At 41.2% G+C, this 22,911-nt stretch overlaps 1 protein-coding gene across 1 annotated transcript in view; it reads left to right on the forward strand.

Annotated features, from left to right (window-relative positions):
• Positions 1 to 22,911, forward strand: part of LOC149550329 (protein SEEDLING PLASTID DEVELOPMENT 1-like) — a 215,964-nt gene that overhangs the window by 46,720 nt on the left and 146,333 nt on the right. The window lies entirely within an intron of this gene.

The raw sequence follows: 22,911 nt of genomic DNA on the forward strand, positions 1-22,911 counted from the left end.
AAAATTCCCTTATTACTCCAAAATGGCTATTAACTTAGCCTTATTTAAATATTAAACGCTAACTTAGGAAATATTAAAAATATAACCCAAATAGCCACAAACTGCCCAACTGACATCACAAACCATAAAATCATCCTGTCACCTGTCTGTGACTGAAGTCGGTAATCAAGGATCCACTGGCAGTCTCATTCCTAAAATCTAGGGATGCTCATAAAATTTAGGAAACAAGCCCTATCCCTCTGAAACTGAACCCAAAGGGTCATCTCATGGAAACCCAGCCCTGGGCATGATCATACCTCCTAAAAGGTAGGAATGAACCCCATAAATGTAGGAATTGCCTCCTAAAAACAAGGAACGCCACCCAACTGATCAATACCCACTAGAAAACCCAGTCCCCAACATTGAATAACCATACTGGGTCTCTATCCAACCCTGTCAGCCTACAAGACCCCATAATAAGCTGACTCACATGTCTCTGTTAGACTAAGCTAGAGTGGGGACATGACAGTCCTCCCCTCTCGGAGATGCTTGCCCACAAGCAACTGTAATGCAGGATGCTGTAAAATGCTCTCACCCTCCTAGGTGGCATCCTCTATGGGAAGATCTCTCCATCGAACCAAATACTCTCGAATCACTCGGCTTCTCAACCGCTGTTCCCTCACCTCAAGAATCTCATCAAGGACCAAAATTAATTTACCTTCCTCATCCATAGGAGGTAATTCGGGTGAAACTATAATATGCTGTCCAAGGGCCTTTTTCAGGCAAGATACATGAAATACATTATGAACTTTTCTGCCATGTGGTAACTCAACCTCATATGCAACCTCTCCCACTCGCCTGAGTATCCTGTATGGACCATAAAAACGTGGTTTGAGCTTCTCAGCTCCGCCCCTTTTTAGGGTGCTCTACCGATATGGTTGTAAACGTAGAAAGACCATATCATCCACCTCAAATGCCCTCTCAATCCTGTGCCTGTCAGCGTACATCTTTTGCTGATTTTGGGCCTGCTGCAAATTCTCCCTAAGAGATCTCATGACATCCTGGTTCTCTTGTAACTAATCCTGAGCCAAGGGAACTCTACTGTCACCAAATGCCAAATCAGTGAAAGATAATGCCTCATATCCATAGAGAGCTTTGAAAGGCGTCATGCCAATGGACATATGATGCGTAGTATTATAACAATACTCGCCCAAATGCAGCCAACGCACCCATGCTTTTTGCTGCCCTGACACATAGTTACGCAAATATCCCTCCACCCATTTGTTAACTATTTCTGTCTGCCCATCCGTTTGAGGGTGGTAACTAGTACTAGGTGTTAACAAAGTACCAGCTAGTGTAAAAAGTTCCTACTAGAAGGAACTCATGAATTTGCTGTCCCTATCACTCACAATGGTCTTGGGAAGACCATGAAGTCTAAACACCTCCCTGAAGAACAACTCAGCCACCTGCGATGCTGTAAAATCTAATGCAATGGGAAAGAAGTGGGCATACTTCGTTAGCCTATCCACAACAACATAGATGCAATCTTTCCCTTGAACCCGAGGAAGACCTGTAATGAAATCCATGGAGATCCCTGTCCACTTCTGTTCCGGTATAGGCAAGGGCTGCAATAATCCCGCTGGGTAGGTATGCTCGGACTTGTTCTGCTGACAAGTCATACACTCACGGACATGGCATAAAACATCATCTTTGAGACCCTTCCAAGAGAATCTCTCACGTACCGCCCTGTAAGTCTTACCATATCTTGAGTGTCCGGCTGTAGGAATATCATGGAGAGCATGCAAAATTTGTTCCTTCAACTGAGAACCCGGAACAAGGTAAACCCTGTCTTTATAGTAGATAATATCATCTACCACACTGTATCTGTCATCCACTATCAATCCCTCCATAATCTCACAAGCATGCTGATCTTTGGAGTATTCAACTAAAAGTTGAGCCTTCCAATCTGCTGAAATCTCGCTCAATGAACATAGGGCAGCCAATGAAGGTTTCCTAGAGAGTGCATCAGCCACAGTATTATTCTTCCCCTTTATGAATTCGATATCAAAGTCATAAGCCTGAATTTTGCTAACCCATTTTTGTTGTCGATCATTGAGCTCTGTTTGATTGAGGAAATACTTCAGACTGTTATGGTCTGTTCTCACCACAAATTTACTGCCAACAAGATACTGTCTGAACTTGGCTAACGCATGCATAATAGCCAACATTTCCTTATTATAGGTAGAGTACAACTTTTCATTGTTTTGCAACTTCCTGCTCTCATAGGCAATGGGGTGTCTATTCTGCATCAACACCGCTCCTATACCCAAGCCCGACGCATCACACTCCAGGACAAATGGCTGCGAGAAATCAGGTAGTGCCAAAATGGGGCAAGTACTCATAACCTCCTTGAGTCTATCAAAGACCACCTGTGCTTGTTCTGTCCATCTGAACGATCCTTTCTTTGTGAGATCTGTCAAAGGTGCTGCCAGCTGTGAGAAACCCTTCACAAATCTTCTATAATAAGCACACAATCCAAGGAACCCTCGTAACTCAGTAATGTTCCGAGGAACAGGCCAATTCTGAATCGTCTGAATCTTCTCTTCATGCACCTTCCCCCCCTCAGCACTGATCGCATGACCCAAATATAACACCTACCCCAATCCAAACTCACATTTGGAAAGCTTAGCAAATAGAGACTGACTCTCCATTATGCTAAGTACTTCCTCGAGATGTCTGAGATGGTCCTCCCAAGTACTGCTGTAAATCAATATGTCGTCAAAAAACACTAGAACCGATTTCCTCAACTGCTTGTTGAAGATATGATTCATACAGGACTGGAAAGTAGCTGGTGCATTGGTAAGGCCAAAAGGCATTACCAGAAACTCATAGTGCCCATAATGACAACGGAAGGCAGTCTTGTGTACATCCTCTGCTCATACACTTATCTGATGATAACCTGAACGAAGATCAATCTTAGAGAAGTAGACAGCCCCATGTAACTCATCTAACAACTCATCAATGCGCGGAATGGGATATTTGTTTTTTATTGTCTTCTTGTTCAAAGCTCTATAGTCTACACACATCCGTAGAGTCCCATCCTTCTTCTTAACAAGCACTATAGAAGAAGCAAAGGGGCTGGAACTAGGTCGAATGAAACCCATGTCCAATAGCTCATGAATAGTCTTCTCAATTTCATCCTTATAGGCTCTAGGATGACGGTATGGGGTAGTAATCACTGGCTTTGCTTCATCCTCCAACTCTATACCATGCTCAAACCCTCTATCTGGTGGCACTCCAGGAGGTATATCACCAAACACTCTACTGTGACGATCCATCACTGACTGAATGTCCACATGAAATACACAGCCATCCTGAGATATGGGTGTTTTGGATTTAACCAAACAGTGTGTAGCCCAAAGCACACCATTATGCCTAAGGATGGTCTCCATCCTGCGAGAAGTCACCTCCTTGGGTCCACCATCTGACGCTACCCTCAAAATCACCTTCTGCCCGCCAGAAAGAAACTCTAACTGCATACGGTGGTGATCAATAATGTAACGCCCAATACCTTGTAACCACTGCATGCCCAAAACCACATCATAATCTTCTATGGGAAGCACATAGAAGTCATCAGTCAAAGTATAATCTCCCATCTGAATACTAAGTTGTGGAATCCGCTTGGTACAACCCAAAATGACACCATCAGCCACCTTCACTCCAAAACCACCAAACTCCTCGTATTGTAAGCCACGCCTCTCAACTAATTTTTGATCAATAAAGTTATGCGTAGCACCTGTGTCTTCCAAACTGGTGATCCGCTTACCCTTAAGTGTACCTTTCAACCGGAAGGCATGAAACTTAGGATAACTGGAGAGGGTAGCCATAGCTACTTTAGCTGATGCCACAGGCTCAGCGGTGTCTAACTCCAACTGTGTCGGAAACTGCTCAACATCCTCTGTATTATCCTCAATATCAGTATTAGGAACCTCCTCATCCCTTAACTCAGAAGTCACCTCAATCAAATGAACCTTTCCTTTACCCATGCAACGGTGTCCTGGTTCCCATGTTTCTTTGCAGGAAAAACACAACTTTTTCCTCCTCAATTCATTCCTCGTCTCCTGATTCATCCAAGGAGTTTTAGATGAGGCCCCTCCTTTGTTCTGTGTCATATTGGCCTTTTGTGCAGGTCGTGAATCTCTAAATGGTTTCTTATCTGCCTGATAAGAAGTGGGAATAGTATCCAATCTCAATGTCACATCAATAGCCTCCTTAAGAGTAGCTGGTTGGAAAGCACGTACCAATCCTTTTAGTCTATCCTGCAAACCCTCAATGAACAACATCACACTACGTTTCTAGGGCATATCCGGTACCATAACTGCAATATGTTGGAACTCATTAATATAGGCTTCTGCATGACCAGTTTGTTTAACGTGAGCCAACTCCCTGTAATAAAGTTCTGTATCCTTACGGTCAAATCGTGCAATGAGTCGCTCGGTGAACTCAACATAGGAGTGAACTAAGGCGTGATCCTAGGTGACCAATCCATGGTGCCACCAATCATAGGCAATCCCCTCTAAATGCAACACAACAAACTGAATAGCCTCACGCTTAGGCATGGGCCTCAATGAAAGGTATATGTCCAGCTTGTGGACCCAAGCTCGTGCACTAGTGTCTCCTGAGCCATTATATGGGGCCAATGTAATCTTCCCAGTAGCTCTATTGAGGTCATAATTCTGCTGCTGTTGTGGTAGTCTATTACCACGATCTCCCCTGAACTTGGTTGTATCTCTACGCTGTGCACAATACTGGGGAAGAGGGAAGACGTCCCTAACCTCAGGAGGTAGAGCTCTCCACTCAGCTGTGGCCGCCAAAACTGACTCCTGAAACCCCACTTCTGGTGGTTCCACTTGCGCTGGCCGTTCACCTGGTATTAATTGGGGAAGCAATGGCCTATTCGTAGTAGGTGTACGATGGCGATGCCTCCTATTGGAATGAAGGGAGCTCCCAACTGAAGAATGGGACTGATGGCAGCGCTGACTACCAGCCACTGAAACTGATCTACTTTGCCTGCCTCTGTGTCCACCCATATCCAAACGCTCCAAGGTATCCTGTAACCTATCTAGAGCCTGAGCGATCCTGGGTTGAGTAGTGAATAGGGTCCGCACCATCTCTCTTTCTTCTGCCTCTGTAGGCATGCCGTCGCCAGCAGCACCCTGTGCCTCACCGATAGCTGGTATATGTGCATCTCTGGCGGCCTCTGCTTGCCACTGGTTTCTCCTGCGCTCGTAGAATCTGTGTATTTCTCCACCAGGATGCATAGATTTGTATTCAATCCACCAACTAGTGACTACCCAGATGCTGAAATGATTTATCAAAAACTTTTATCCAATACCCAGGTGCCAAAATCTGTCCTGATACCACTGAAAGATCCCTGATGGATCTCTGCTGCAAATCTGCTGTAGATTTATTTTTTTTTTTTGTTTTTTTCTTGTTTATTAATGTTTTCTTGTAGAACTAGACGGAAATGCAGAAGAGTTTGTTTGTTTTTGTGTTTTTGATGATTATTCCACATAGAAATGAGAAGTAGCAAATGGCAAGAAAAGAGTCTGAAAATAAATAACAATATGCAGTAAAGTCAGAGTTGATACAAATCGTACCAGGCAGATCTCTGAATTATAGAGCCAAATAAAAGATCCAGTACATTTCCTCTAACAATGACGCCACAACTGGCTGATGAAAACGGGCTGATAAGATGCAAGAATCTGCTGCTGAGTAACCGATTATTCTATGTATCCAAGTGCTGCAAATGACAGAGTACGGCTGCAAGAAATGGCAGTGTATGACTGCTAGAATTCACCTCCCCTACGCCAAAGAACATGCCTAACAAAACAAACTGTAGGCCCAAGATGAAGTGGCGTCTACCTTCCTCCTGAATACTGTTGAAACTACTAACAAACCAATACCCAATGCTGCTGAGGGTTACGTCCCAGCCAGCAATTACCCTGGGGTTTGTGTCCGAGAATGCAAATCGCTCAAGCAGAGCAAATTTGAAAAGAAGTGTTTAAAAAATATGCATAATCATGAGAAATGGCACCCATCTCCTTATAACCCCTTGCAAAGCAATTCGAACCCTAAAGTGACTCCCAATTGGCGTTGGCTATTAAAAATGAATTAAATCTTATTTTAAAGTGACCATGTCACTAGAAAATGACCTTTTCCACCATAGTAATAAATCTTTTCACCGAATTGCCCTGAGACCAAAGAGGAAGATTTAGAGAATTTCAAGACCTTTCCAACGAGCTATCATAACATGGGATACGCATCCAAATGAGGCCAAAATTCCCTTATTACTCCAAAATGGCTATTAACTTAGCCTTATTTAAATATTAAACGCTAACTTAGGAAATATTAAAAATATAACCCAAATAGCCACAAACTGCCCAACTGACATCACAAACCATAAAATCATCCTGTCACCTGTTTGTGACTGAAGTCGGAAATCAAGGATCCATTGGCAGTCTTATCCCTAAAATCTAGGGATGCTCCTAAAATTTAGGAAACAAGCCCTATCCCTCTGAAACTGAACCCAAAGGGTCATCTCATGGAAACCCAGCCCTGGGCATGATCATACCTCCTAAAAAGTAGGAATGAACCCCATAAATGTAGGAACTGCCTCCTAAAAACAAGGAACGTCACCCAACTGATCAATACCCACCAGAAAACCCAGTCCCCAACACTGAATAACCATACTGGGTCTCTATCCAACCCTGTCAGCCTACAAGACCCCATAATAAGCTGACTCACATGTCTCTGTTAGACTGAGCTAGAGTGGGTGTTTACCGTACAGGTAAAGAAAATGAACGCATACAGACGATAGAACATGAATAGCAGAACTTATATTATTATTCGCAACAGTAGATGAATCATTCCCCCTTTACAATGATCCCAAACGGGATATAAATACTACCGCTGACCCTTCCTGAAGGAATCCATTGGCCACAATTATTCTATCCGCTACAAACTATTTACCGACGACGTTGGCTACAGCATACAAAAACACCGCCGGACTGTCGGCTAAACACTGTCGGACCGTCGGCTACAGAATACAGAATACCGTCGGACCGTCGGCTACAAACTAGAAATACTGCCAGAACTATCCAGTCGGCTAACACCATCCCCCCCCAAAAAAAAGTCGTCTCCTGACGACTAACAAAATTAGGAGACAACTTACAGACCACAGAAGAAACTAGAGAGAAGGGGGCGTCCTCGAAGTGTGTTGCTGGCGACGTAACTCGTACAATTGCTCTGTCCTGATGCAGAGATCTGTTTGAATTTGAGAATTATCTTCGACGACCTCCTTTAGAAGAAGTGCCGCGTCCATGGCCTGCGTCCTGGCTAATTGCATCTCGTGCTCAGCCGCATCCTTATCTCGAACCGCTGCCTCCGTACCTTGCTTAGCCACGTCCTTCTCCTGCACCGCTACTGCCAAATCTGCTAGTAGTGCTGCCCGCTCTGTGGCCCAAGCTGCCTGTTGGTGGGCCAAGTCGGCGGCTAGCCTCTGTCTAGCCTTAGTCTCTGCTGCCAATGATCTCTCTGTTGCAACCCTGTTAGCCTCCGCCTGCTGACGACCATAGTAAACATCTTTGTACAGTCCCACAATCTCATGTGCCAGCTTCATCGTAGGGGTGTCACTGGGTCCCAACTCCGGCTCAGTGGCCCAATTTGCCAACATCTCAGCTGTCTCCGTTGCCGGCCAGCCCCTATCTATAAAGCAAGTCTGAAATCGCCGAGGACAAATCCCACGGATATATGCTCTGATCAAGTGCCACTCCCGCCGTCGAGTCAGGGCCTGAATTGCCACATCGTGGCCCTTCTTCAATGCAGACTTCATAGTCCTGAGGTAATCTCGGCACCTGTCTTCATCTGACCCATAGTCCTCCTTGGTGAAGGCCTCCAATGACCATTCTGCATCACTGTTTTCCTCCTCATCAGCGGGAGCCATGCCCACATCCGGTGCCACTATCTCTGTTGTTGGCGCAACCACATCATGTGGCATTCCCTCCTGAAGCTGAGGCTCTGGTACTGCTGGCCATGTTCCTGAACTCCTAGGAGACTGAATGGAGGGACCCCGCTTCACCGGAGTGAGTCGGAACTGCTGCCTCAGAAACTCACTAGCTCTATCCATCAACTCCGGTTGGTCGACCTGCGCAAGCTCCATGTTCATCTCTGGTACTGGCTGGGCTGACTCGGCCTCTGCTAAAAAAGATGATGAAACGGTGACCACTGCATCACAATCAATGACCTCCAACCGAACTTGCGGCTCAGACTGTGGCAGTGGCGACTTTGCTCCCGGTGTGACTGTGACGGTGACATCTGCTAGTGCAACTGGAATCACCTCCGCTACAGCCGTTGGCAATGACTCGGCAACTATCCGTGGGACAGCATCCGTCACTGCCTGTGGAACCACCTCCGTCATGCGTGCGGCATAGTTCTTATTCATTTTGTAGGGTCGCTTCCGTACAGGTACAACTCCGTCCACTAGCGGAATGCGGTGCACACACAATTCCGATGGTACTCCTTTGAGGTCCTTGTATGTCCATGCAAACACATCCTTGTAATCCATAAATATCTTGAATGCCACAGCCTTAAGTACTGGATCCCAATTATCTCCGACTAGTATGTTCTTTGGCTCTGCCTTGTCCTCCAAATTCATTGTTTGCAGCAGAGCTTCGTTGTACTTGATTGTCTGTCCTTTACTGAATGCATGGGCGAGTGTAACATCCAACGGTGCTTCCCCCTCCTTTACTTCAGTAAACTCCTGTGGATATTCGTTCTCAATTGACAGAACATTACAGCTGTGAAATAATTCATAGTCTCCCATTTGCCAGTGGTAAAGACCGTTGACGGAATCTAAGTCGTCATCCGTTGTTCCCCCGTCCAATCGGAGAACGCCCTCCTAATCCGGTTCCATCTGTTGTCTACCTTCGTCCTCCTCTCCCTCAGAATCTGACGATAGAGCCTCTTCCCCTACCATTTGGGTATGCAGATCAATGACGAATCGGCGACCTTTACTTTCCAGGGATAAAGTGTTCTTCTTCCAGTCGTGTCGAGCTTTTGCTTTGATAAGCCACCCACGGCCCAGGATGGCATCATAGCCTTTCCTTTTCAATGGAATCACCACGAAATCCATGAGGAACGGCTGGGTGCCAATGGTTACCGACTGTGCCATGAGGATACCCAGTGGTTTAATTCCATGTTGATCGGCGGTCAGTAGTTGAAACCCACAATGTCGGCTGTCCAAGTTTCCTCCAAGTTTCTTCTGGCAATACATTTACATCGGACCCTCCGTCCACTATGGTGTCTGTGAGAACATGTCCAAGTATCCCCATCTCGACAACTGCAGGGTGCCATCCGGATGTTAGTGCCAACAACATTTGGTCGTCTCCTCCTGTAACAATTTCTTGTTCTTTCCGTCGAGTCGGTTCTCCCAGTGACTTTTCCTTCTCGAGGCTTGATTCCCCTGCCATATTTGAAAGAGCCAAACGAAGTTGGGGCATAGTGAGAAGCAAATCACTTACCTTTACTTGCACCTCCGTTTGCAAAATTTGTTGTACTATGTTTTGTTTTGCGGAATTTCTTGCTGAGGTGGCGGCGGTGTCCGGAGGAGTTGTTGCTTGAGATACTTGTCCAACCTCCACCCGTGCTGCCGCAAATTTCTTCTTTTCTTCGGTGGGGTCCGGGTATTCTTTTGCTTGTTGCCGCGTAATTGCCAGAACCTCTTCCTCATTGGCTCCAATAGTGATCAAGTTCACTCCGGATTTTGGACATTTTGAGTCGTCGTGATCGCCGGGTCCGCACCATCAGCACAATAGTTGAGGTGTATTTGCTGTTGGACATTCCCGTGCAAAATGTCCCCAAAGTTACATGCTCGGCACTGAATAATTGGTCGTCCGTTTACATCATACTGAATCCGGCTTCTACTCATATTGGTATTGTTATTGTTGTTATTTTGTCCACGCCGATTATTCCTGTATCCTCCAGATGTAGCGCCGACGGCATTCGTGTTTCCGTTACCACTTGACGGGGAGGCCTCCTGTGTGAGAAGCACCTGCGGAGATCCTCTTGTTTTCATGTTAAAGGGGCAGTCTTTTGTCGAGTGTCCCATGATCTGACATATGTCACAGAATTGGTTCTTCGAACACGATCCTTTAGTATGACCGTCGGTCTTACATTCCGTGCACCACAATTCATTACCTTTTGGCTCTTTCTGCATATTTTTAAACTCCATCATTCGAATCATATCCTTCTGTAAGGCACGAACCTTTTTGTTACTATTTTCGTCGTCGCTGCTATCATCTCCAGCGGATTCGTCATCATCAGAGTCAGAGGAACTAGTTTTCTTCTTTGTCTTCTGCGCACTTTCAAGGTCGAGTGCTCTGTTGTAAGCATCGGCATATGATGATGGTGGCACAATTTTCATTTTCCTCCGCAACTTCGAGCATAGGGCGTCCACAAACCACCTTTTCTGCAATCCGTTCGCTGGCTTGCTTTCCATTTTGTTTATTAAGTCTTTCAATCTCCTGGCGTAGACACAGACAGTTTCGTGCTTCCCTTGCTTGGTATTGAAAATTTTCGCTACAATTTCATTATCATCCCGCAAGAGTTTAAATTCCGCCAAGAACTCCTTTTTAATGTTACCCCATGTATCCAGCTTCTACGGATCCATATCCGAAAGCCAATCAATCGCGACACCTCGTAGGGTTGCCAGAAATTGCCTGGCCCATTCGTCGGCATCTGTGATTCCATTTGCCCGCCAGATTGTCTCACATGTCTTACAATGTCGGAGGGGGTCGGCTGTACCATCGCCTTCAAATTTCGGTAATTTTTCTTTGGGTCCCGCCATAACTCTGAAGGTCTGCACTCCTACAGTGGTCGGCACTCCCACACTGGCAGTCTGGACTCCCACATTGGCGGTCTGCACTCCCACACCGGCGGTCAGCACTCCCACATCGGCAGTCTGAACTCCCACACCGGCGGTCTGCACTCCCACACTGGAGGTGTCGACAGCTGCAACCCTTGGTGTAGACGGAGGATCCTCCGAAATTGTTTCCTGCGGAAGTCTATCCTAGACAAAGAGGTCACTCCACGCTCATGCTCCGTCGGCACTACGAGCCGTGCGAGTTGATGCTCTCCCCTCTGAATTTTCTTCCCTCGGTGAACACAAATTCAAGAACTCCTCCCGTGCTTCTTCCACCAATTCCACCCGCTGCTGAGTCTCCTCCAACAATTCCTCCGCATTTCGGTTTTCGTCGGCAATCTTTTGGAATCTCCGTCAGCGTTTAGCTTGCTGTGCCAGAATTAAATTCTCTTGCGCAATACGGATTCCATCTTTTCCCTTCGCCTTATTCCGATCCTTGTTAAGCTGATTTGGCATTAATCTTCATTCCTCCCACCTTCCGGATTCATAAGGCAACGACGCCAAATGTTTACCGTACTGGTAAAGAAAATGAACGCATACAGACGATAGAACATGAACAGCAGAACTTATATTATTATTCGCAATAGTAGATGAATCATTCCCCCTTTACAATGATCCCAGACGAGATATAAATACTACTGCCGACCCTTCCCGAAGGAATCCGTCGGCCACAATTATTCTATCCGCTACAAACTATTTACCGACGACGTCGGCTACAGCATACAAAAACACCGCCGGACTGTCGGCTAAACACTGCCGGACTGTCGGCTACAGAATATAGAATACCGCCGGACCGTCGGCTACAGACTAGAAATACTGCCAGAACTATCCAGTCGGCTAACAGTGGGGACATGACAAAGAATAAGACGGAAATCAACACGGGAAAAGGAGGTAACAGTGATGAACATACTAATACCATCAGCACAAACAACAATCAAGTCGACAGCTGGAACAGTAGACCAAATCAATTTCAAAACAGTGAGCCAATCCAAATAACTGTAAGCAGATAGGTTATAAACTTATATGTGTAAACAGTAAACAGGTCCAAAGACACTCCACAGAATAATCGACGATAGGGATAAGTAGCAAGATGGGGCAATAGAAAATCCAACGTGAGGATGTATTACTGTACAATACATAATCGAACATTACTATGAGAGGATATATATAGTCAACAAAGACTAACACAGTTATCCGGTCATAAATATGATTAGTGATGAGATATGTAGAGGGCACTAGGATTAGAAAAGATACAAAAAGAATCCAACTCAGCGATGGAGAATGTGGATTCGGCACAATAGAAGTTGACGCATACAGAGTTGAAGAACTTAAATACATCATGAGCCAAAATTTAAGCACTTTTATTGATAACCGAATACCTCAAGGTGCTTATCTTGAATACCTCAAGGTACTTATCTCGAGGTGCAAACTATAGATACGTCCTATTGAATGACCATAACAGAAGCCATATTGAGAGTTCTCCATGGAAGACAAATGGAACGCTAATTATAATTCAAAGACTATGCTAGCTGTGTCAGAGCACATTCCACCTTTAGGGAACGGAAATGGAGATATCCACCGAGGGAAGAGGAGCTAACAATCACAGTAGGAAAATGTTTCTACTTAGCTAATAAAAGATGAAAAGAGAATCAATCTAAACGTGGGTAAGAGTATCGAGAAAGAATACTGAAAATTCTTTTGGGGTAGACTTGGGAAATATTGAACAACCCAACTGTTGGAGATGTTAACAATATTAATACTTGGAGCCATCTATCAAGAAGGATATTGATGGGCATGATAAAATCAGAATCATTGTTAAGAACATTTAGATCAATTCAACATCGCATAGTATGAAGAACAATCACTAGAAGCTATAGTGACCAGTTAATCAAGTTATGAGATGAGCCACCAAATAATTATCATGTGGCTCTAGAATTGAAGAGATATGATTCATAGACTTCCATTCCGCATTGGATAGAATCTAATCAACATATTCTTGCACATACTCAGATATGAGGAGGCTTAGTGTTCAAGACTATAAAAGATGAAGGATGACATTTTTGATGAGAGTATTAAGCTAATCCTATTATTAAATCAAGTAATTATTCAAACATTGCAAGATGTCTTAGAAATCTTGTTGATATTCACAGATACCAAAGGATTCTATTGCAAGGCAAAATGCACACATGTATAGTACGATAACAGGACTGTTCCATAGTTCCTAGCAAGGATTTAAAGGAATTAATTTTGGAGTTAAAGTGCTAAAAGAAAGATCTGTCCCAAATTTGTATGAAGTTGAGGAGGGACATTACAATGTGCAAATGGTAATCATCTTAGACAATTGCTTACAGACAATGTCATTGATCATCTCTCCTCAAACTATTGTCCCGTTTGATCTGATTATCAAGGAGATAAATTATTACATCCATGGCTCAAAAATATTGGATTCCTTAAGGCCCCTAATTCTGCTAGACAAGTTGGGCCTCTTGTTAATTAACCAATGATCATTTCTCAGTACAATCCCGTTTCCCATAATTCTACCTTTCTAAGACCTTTTCCTTTGTTGTGTCCATGATCACAAAAATGGGTGCTACTTTGAAGATTCAGTCTATGGTCTCAGGATCCAAACTGATGATGTTGTTTCCATCTTGATCTCTAATAGTTTTGGATGGATGAACAAAGTTCTTCACACATGCCATGACAAATTCTGGATTTAGGGAAGCCATAGGAAAAGTAGTAACTAGGTGGATGTAACTCTGTTTGACAGGAACCATATCAATCTTGGTTGAAGTTTCAACCTTCTCAAGGAATGCACCCATGTCTTTTTATCTTGAATATCATCCACATATGTAGTGACGTGAGAAGGTGTCATGTCCCCTATTTTTCTAATAAAATTCAGTAATATAATGAGTTTTATAATGATAGTAGCTAAGAAGGAATAATTAACAAAGAAAACATAATAATAATATTATAATATTATTACAGTATTATAATAATATTATTAAATATATTATGATAATATTATAATAATATTATAATAATATCAAAAAAGAATATCATAATAAAGATGATTATAATTAAATATAATTAAAAGGGTGATATAAGATAATGTTAAACAACCTTAATTAATCAAAGGTAAAATATGATTATAAATATTAATAATTATAAATATAATCTAAATTATAAATTTAATTATAAATTAAACAATTATTAAACTAATATTAATAGATAATGTTAAACAACCTTAATTAATCAAAGGTAAAATATGATTATAAATATTAATAATTATAAATATAATCTAAATTATAAATTTAATTATAAGTTAAACAATTATTAAACTAATATTAATAATTGATCTGATCGGTCATGTCTTTTGGAGGTTAAAATGGATGGGTATATAATGGAGAACAAATTTAAATGGAAGGATCATCAGAAAATATAATGAAAAATATGATAAGAAAACATATAGAAATCCCAGGAAATAATCAACAGTATAAAGATTTCTAGGATAATGTCCCTATTTCCAAATTGGAGGAACTGGGGACATTACAGAAGGTGAGATGGAATTTTCGTATTTATCGTACTTCATCTTTTTCTTATCTTTTTCCTTTGGAGGAGTTTCTTTTGACATAGCAAGCGTGTATGCAAGTGACCCTGTTACCTGGGAATTTCAAATTGTAAGTACATCTTCATTTTATTGATCCATAGAGCACTTATTTTGGGCAGAAATTCCATAGATCCGGAAGCATGCAAGTAGGCTATAGAACTGGATAACTTTTGAGCAGCAAAGGGCAAAGGATTTTGGGCAAAAATCAGCTCTTTAAATGAAGGAAAAAAATTAAAAAAAAGGGGTTTTCTGGAGGCACTGCATATAAGAACAGGGTTTTCTGGAGGCACTACATATGAGCGAACAACATGCTTTGAGCGAGAAAATGGAGTGTGCATTTGCATATATACAAATAGAAAGTTAGGTGGGATTTTTATGTTCCACAACAAGTTATCTAGAAGACACTTGATGCATACAAATGAGATTTTTATGTCCATTTGCAGCCTTGGAAATAGTGGGAAAAATGAACACAAAACACTTGAAGGTGGGCTTTTTAGTTTGCACTTCATGATGGGAAAGTAACTTGATCTTTTTGGAGTGATATATTGTTAAGCACGAGTTTTTTAATCCTGATTGCATATGCAAGAAGAATGAAGAACTTGTATTTGCAACTTTCAAGAAATCTTGAAAACCACAAAGGGGAAGATCAACATAAACAAAAATTACAAATCTGAAAATGAGATTAAACATTTTCATTTACAAAAACAAGCAAACACATAAACAAAAGCATTGAAAGAAAACAAACAAAGCCCTAGAAAATTTGCAAAATAGAAGCTTACCTCCTCTTGAGAAATGCAAGTGAATAACTCTCTCAAAATCTTTGAAGAAATCTTCTACAAATCCAAGTGATTAGAATTTGGAAGAAAATCCCAGGTTTGAAAAGCTATATAGGGAAGAAGATTGATTAAGTCTTTATGCAAAATAAATGCATTCATGGGTCAGTAAGAGACTTTTTTGACTAATGTCCATGATGAAGGATCAAAATGCAAAATAATATCAACCGAAAGACTTATTCAAACCTGCAAATCAAATTCCTTGCTTGACATTGCAAGCCAAGATACAATGTAATGCAAAAATGACACATTGAGTAAAAAAGCGGTTTTAGGGAGAAGGCACAAGCTGAAAAGTGATGTTTTTGACCTAAGACAGGCTTCTTGTTTGATGTTACAAGTTAAAATGTCTCCTCTAAAAATCACTTTTAAATGCCCTATACGGGTTTTTGCTGCAAGTTGAAAATGAGATTTTCTTTCAACAATAAGTCATATCCTGCTCTATATAGGATTTATGGACAAAATTACAAGCTCATGAATGAGAAATGACGAGTTTCTCAACAACGATTGTATTTAAAAATGGGCATTGCTTCTTCCAAAAACACATGTGTTGTCATTTAAAATTGCCACTTTCAGCTTGGCCGGGCTTTGGAAGAAGACATACATGTCTTGCACAATCTATTTAGACAATGAATATTGCAAGTCATATACTTGGCTTTTTAAAATATGTTGATGCTCTCGAAGTCCCCGCCTAGGCTTTGTAATGTTCCGTTGTCCAATTCACCTCCAAGAGTTGGATTGCTCATGTACGAGTTTGGTGATTGCCAAATTCCACTTCCAGACAATGCTTGCACTAAGTCCTAGTGACTGTACGGTGTAGCCTGAGTAGGCCATTTGGTGCTCAGTGGATAGGGGAATGAAAGACAGTGCGTCTAGGAGACCATACGGTATGTTGGTATGACTAGCCGTATGGTATGTAGGTGACCGTACGGTAAGGTCTTGGAGTCTTTACGGACTATCAAGTGGATGGTGTGTGGTGTTTTGGGGTTGATCGTACGATGGTAGACTGAGGGTGAATGAGAAGGCCATACACTAGCGAATACGGAGAATGAATAAGCAATGTTGATGTGTGGCGTGATTGTATGCCTTCTTGATAATGAATTAGAATGAAAACCAACAAACCAATAACACAAATGAAGCGCCAATGGACATTGCAATTTATATATACATATGTCAATAGTCCAAAAGCAATGATGCTGACAAATAATAATGATGCTCTGATTTGTCTGACTTAAGCAAGTAATACAAAGACAAAATAGGGTGAGGGTTGAATCCCATCGAAATTGGAATAGCTAACTCGGGAAGATCTTCCACTTCTGAAATGGCAAACAAAAGAGAATCCCCACAAGAATTCGCAGTATAAAGAAAATAATCCAAATCACATACCAACTATTACCTACATGCTGTTGTCGGTAGATATTGTGCAGTCGACGGGTTGATGTAATCAGTAGATCTTGTGTAGCCGATGGGTTGACGTCGTCAGTAGATATTGTGTAGCCGATGGGTTGATGTCTTCGGTATTTATTATGTAGCCAACATGTAGCCAACAAGCCCTTCAAGAAGGTTCTTCGGAATGGCATATGTACAACTTTGGATCATGGTTGTAATCATCATTGGAAGTACTATGTAATCTCTTCGGCATATATGCGAATAATAAAAGGAGTACTGCTGTGTTACATGTTCTTGTCTGTTGTCTGTATGCATTAATCTATTTACCCCATACGGTAAACACATGCCATGCTTAAATACCCTTTGGAGGAACTTTTCGAGGGTTTACAAAGATAGCTGACGGCTACACCTATGGAAACAATCAAATAAAAATGGGTCTGCAATATACTAAATCAATCGGCTCACATGCAAAGGTTTGATTAATTATTTATTTTATGATGGGAACATTACAGTCCTTCCATCCCAAAATTTGCTTGTCCTCAAGCAAATGCAATGTCGGATGTTGGAGAATGTGTTCACCTTCCCAAGTTGCGTTGTTCAACGGCAAGTGTTTCTAGTGTACCAAGTATTCCCTTAGGGTATGGTTCCGCAGAGTCTTCTCACGTACACCAATGATCTCGGCTGGTTCCAATATAAGCTTTCCTTCTTCATTGAGTGGCGGAAGATTTGTGGTTATTGTGATGTTCTATCCCACAAGTTTCTCCAGGTAGGAGACATGAAGGACGTTATGGATGCGGCTTCCATCTGGAAGTTCCAGTTCGTAAGCAACTCCATTGATGTGGTGAGATACACCATAAGGACCATAAAAACGTGGCTTCAATTTTTCTTTCCCTTTTGCCTTCATTGAGGATTGCTTGTATGACTGGAGTTTGAGATAGACCAAGTCTCCCACTTCGAAACTTCTCTCGATCCTATGTCTGTCGATATACATCTTTCGTTGATTTTGCGCCCTTTGTAAGTTCTTCAAGAATCTCAGGATGTTTTGCCCTTCCTGAAGCCAGTCCCTTGCCCTTAGTGCACGACTGTCACCCAGTACCATGTCGATAAATGGAAAGGGTTCATACCAGTATAGTGTTTTGAAGGGTGTTATCCTGATGGACATGTGATGAGTGGTATTGTAACAATATTCCCCCAGATGCATCCATTTGACCCATGCTCGTTGCTGTGCCGAAATGTAGTTCCGGAGGTAGCCTTCTAGCCACTTGTTCACAATCTCCGTTTGTTTGAGGGTAGTAGCTAGTGCTTGGTGACAATTCTATTCCTGTCAACCAAATGAATTCTGTCTAAAAAATACTGATAAACCAGCCATCTTTGTCACTAACAATGTTTCGGGGTAACCTGTGCAGATGAAAAACTTCTCTGAAAAATAAGTCGACTACTTGTGCAACCTGAAAATTTGAGGAGATGGTGAAGAAGTGTGCATACTTCGTTAGTCTATCAACCACCAGAAAGATACGATCCTTCCCGTTTATCTTAGGAAGTGTGGTGATGAAGTTCATAGAGATACTTTCCCACTTCTGTTCTGGTATAGGCAAGGGTTGCAATAACTCGACAGGTAAAGTGTGTTCAAATTTGTTTTTCCGACAGATTGCACATTCCTGTACGTACTACAACACATCTCTTTTAAGTCCTTTCCACGAAAACCTCTCCCTGAGTTGTCGATAGGTTTTGAGAAAACTCGGGTGTTTGGCCAAAGTTGAGGCATGTATTTTCTTTAGGATTTTTTGCTTCTGTTTGGATTTAGGCACCAAGTATATCCAATCCTTATAGTAAATGATGTCATCCACTGTAATGTCCCCTTTTTAGCATTCATAACATGATGTTGTCCTTAGCCTATTTCCCCATGGTCTCGTAGGCTGACCAGGACATTAAAGGGGCTTAGAGGCCATTTGGCCTAGATAGTTTCAGTTGCAGGTCTTTCTGAGGGGTTTTGAGGCAACTTTGGGCATATTTACTATTTATAGTAAGTCATCTTGGATATGGTCGGACATCCAGTGGTAGCAGTATGTCGATGGTAATTGTTTAAAATTGGCAAGAAGACTTGTTTATCATTGATAAGATTTGTTATGCATTGATAAAGCTATTTTATAAAGTTAAATTTAAATATTTAACTTTATTAATGCATAGACTATAGTTTGTGGGAAATATTTAAATTAAAAGAGTCCCTTTTATTTTATAACACATTGGAGACATAAGTTACATAAAGGGAGTGATGTTTTATCCCACATTGAGAAAACGAAGGATTGAGCTCTTGTGAGAACACTATAAAAGAAAGGGAAGAGCTTCTTTTTAGGGGGGTTGGAAATATCAAAGAAATTGGAGAATTTTCTGGAGGTTATGTCTCAATAGTTTGAAGGACGAAATCCCTTCAAGCTAGAAATCTTGACCCCATTGAAAGATATGGTCTTGAGATTCAACATAGTAGCAATCCGAAAAAGCAGATACGAAAAAGCAGTCCGAAAAAGCGGAACCGAAAAAGCAGGCTGAAAAAGCGGGTACGAAAAAACAGTGCGAAAAAGCAGATTTGAAAAAGCAGAACCGAAAAAACAGTTCGAAAAAAGCAAAGTAGAAGGGGCAGCATTGAAGGAAATTATTACAGCCATCTATAACCAGGTTCTTTTGTTAGTATTGCTTTTTAGGGTGTTATAAGCTTTCAGTTGTAAGTGTGCATTATACCAGCGTTATCATTTTGTAATCCATGCAAATGCCAAAGTCTTGGCCATATTTCATGAGCATTGTATTTTTCATTGCAATTAAGATGATAATAGTTGCTGGTGTCATTTAAGCAATTTAATATCATTATTTATCAGCTAGTTAGTTTGCATACCAACTGTTTGTAAAAATTCCAGTTGGCTGTAGGTGTTCATTTCTCATGCTTAGATCATATATATGCACTGGATATTGTCAAAATTAGTAGCACACTCATGTTAGGTCATTGTGTAGTCCATTATAGTCTTCTAGCACAAGATTCTCATTGATGCAAATTGAAGAAAAAGTCATTTGAAGCTAACTGAAATACTATATCAGTCATACGTCCCTTGCATGTGAATTGTTTGATGAAATTCCTTGAGCTTTCATCAGCATTTTTTTGAGGGCAGATTTGAGGAGGGTTAGTACAGTGGTATCAGAGGCTTGCTTGCAAAGTGTTTGACGAAATGTCAAACAACTGAAGTATAAAGATTTTTGGTGTTTGAAGAAGTTATAACCTATTGGGGTTATTACAGTGGTATCAGAGCGGTTTCCTGCCATCCTGTGGAGGTCTTATTGGGAATTTGGATTAGCCAGATAGATTTACTTAACTTTCTTCTGAGATCTCCATTAAAATATCCTTTGTTTCCGCCTCCAGAGTATCACATTCTTAATTCTGCGTAATCTTTGTAGGATATATCCTCTTCCAAGTTTGCATTCTTCCAATCTTCTTTCAACTGTTCTTGAACTTCCTTAAAAGTTGATTGCTTTCCTCCATGTAGTACCTCCGTCCGTGGAGTGAAAGTCGGCGTGGAAGGTTGTGAGCGTGGTGGATGAAGGTTTTCTAACTTGATACCGAGTCCATACTATGACCATTTTGTTCACTAGATATCTTATTGTTTGTCAGTTTCTTCCATAAGTTGTTGAGTATCATTGATTTGAGCTCAATTCCTTGAAAGATCCCTTAGTAGCGCCATGAGTTCGGTAGGAGTGGGTTCATCAACCGAATGAGATCTCCTTTTCTGGCTATTAACTTTCATTCACTGTCTATAGGTTGGTAAGATCTACGACTTTGATACCACTGTAATGTTCCGTTGTCCGATTCATCTCCAAGAGTTGGATTGCCCGTATACGAGTTTGGTGATTGCCAAATTCCACTTCCAGACAATGCCTGCACTAAGTCTTAGTGATTGTATGATGCAACCTGGGTAGGCCGTATGGTACTCAGTGGATGGGGGAATGGAGGGTAGTGCATCTAGGAGACCGAATGGTATGGTGGTTTGACTAGTTGTACGGTATGTAGGTGACTGTACAGTAAGGTCTTGGAGTATGTATGGATTGCTAGGTGAATGTTGTGTGGTGTTCTGGGGTTGGCCATACGGTGGTAGAGCGAGGGTGAATGGGAATGCCGTACACTAGCGAATACGAAGAATGAATAAGCAATGTTGATGTGTGACGTGATTGTACGCCTTCATGGTAATGAAATAGAATGAAAACCAACAAACCAATAGCATAGATGAAGCACCAATGGACACTGCAATTTATATATACATATGTCAATAGTCTAGAAACAATGATACTCACAAATAATAATGATGCTCCGATTTGCTAGACCCGAGCAATTAATACAAAGACAGAATGGCATGAGAGTTGAATCCCACCGAAATCGGAATAGCCAAGTAGGGAAGATCTTTCACTTTGGAAATGGCAAACAAAAGAGAATCCCAATTGGAATTCGTAGTATAAAGCAAATAATCCAAACCACATAACAACTACTACCTACATGCCATGCTTAAATACCCTTCGGAGGAACTTTTTGAGGGTTTACAAAGATAGCCGATGGCTACACCTACGGAAACAATTAAATAAAAATGGGTCTGCGATATACCAAACCAATCAGCCCATAGACAACGGTTTGATTAATTATTTATTTTATGATGGGAACATTATAGGGTTTTGACATTTTTTGAAGGAGCAATTACATGTATCGCATAGGAACTTCTCATATGTGAGAGCTTTAAAAATTGCCGCCTAGGCTTTTAGAAGGAAAATGCAGGTGATGCATTCCCTTTGGAAAGATGTAAAGCCTCCTCACATCTACGTTTTGTCTTATAACAAACTATTAGGCATTCATCACATGTCTATTAAAAATGCAAAGCCCATAATAAATGACACTTAGGCTTATAACAAGCTTGTTACAAGTCAAAACATATTAAAAAGATGCCCTTGTTTCTTGACGTGCCTTGAATAATCAGCAATGGGTTTCTCATTACATATTACATGTTCAAAATTTTAACATACAGGAGGAGTTTAAAACATGTAATACATTTAAAAATTGCCACTCTTAACTTTGGATGGACTATATGAGATCACTTACAAGTTACTTAAAACATGTAATTGCTCCCAAAATCGCCACCTTTTATGCATATAGTTAATGATTTAAATACATGCATGGGCTTCTCATGTACAATCACAAGCAATTTAAACTTTAAAAAGAAAATATGTAACCAGGTTTAACAAGCACACTATTATATCATAAACTCTTTAAAATCCATATATCCTCATGCAAATATATAAAGATGGAGTTTTAATTCCACTTTACAAGTAAATAACGCCCATGATGCTAGGCAATGGTTGACAAAAAGCCTATTTAGGCAAGGTTTTAATCAAAGAATGAAGATATGCAGTCAGGCTTAGAAAGCCTGCCGGCAGTACCCTTAATAACTTTTGATATACAGCTCTAGTTGAGGTCTAAGATAGCTCAAAATGAGCGGAACTTAAATTGCAATCAATCTGGGATGACAAGAAAATTAAAAACTAAGCACACAACCAGACAAAATTGAAAAACAACTTGAAGGTTGCAAAAAATCAAGTTCTTGCAATCAGAGAAGGAAAAAAAAATGTCATAGCAAGAAAGATGATGATAAGCTTGATGGAAACCTTCAAAACCGACGCTCAAAAGACATGAAATTTAAAACAGTTCAAGGGATAATGAATTGCACTGCATTTATTTTGAAGACTTACATTTACTGTCATGTTATTTGTACATATATTTTGTTTCTTATTTAGACTTTTCAAGGCTTATCAAGAAAAAGAAAAGAGGCAGGGTAGTTGCGTGTTTTATAAAAGTGGAATAAAGCCAAACTGATTCGTTCGTATCCATTTTCCTGACTTCTTCCCTGTTGATATGTGGTGAAAAATGCTCACTGCAGTTTGTGCTTTCTCACTGTTTTTAGAATAAGCAATTATATATCCCTGTAATCATTGCTGTTCTTTTTCACGTGTTTCAAAGATGGGTTCGATCTCTCTATTCTAATTTCTAATGTCCATGGGATTTTAAAAAGTTTTTGATGGTAGTCTTTAAGACACACAAAACA

The sequence above is a fragment of the Cupressus sempervirens genome, chromosome 7 (assembly GCF_028749045.1).
Source record: "Cupressus sempervirens isolate cs-2001-9-10 chromosome 7, ASM2874904v1, whole genome shotgun sequence".
Classification (NCBI taxonomy): domain Eukaryota; kingdom Viridiplantae; phylum Streptophyta; class Pinopsida; order Cupressales; family Cupressaceae; genus Cupressus; species Cupressus sempervirens.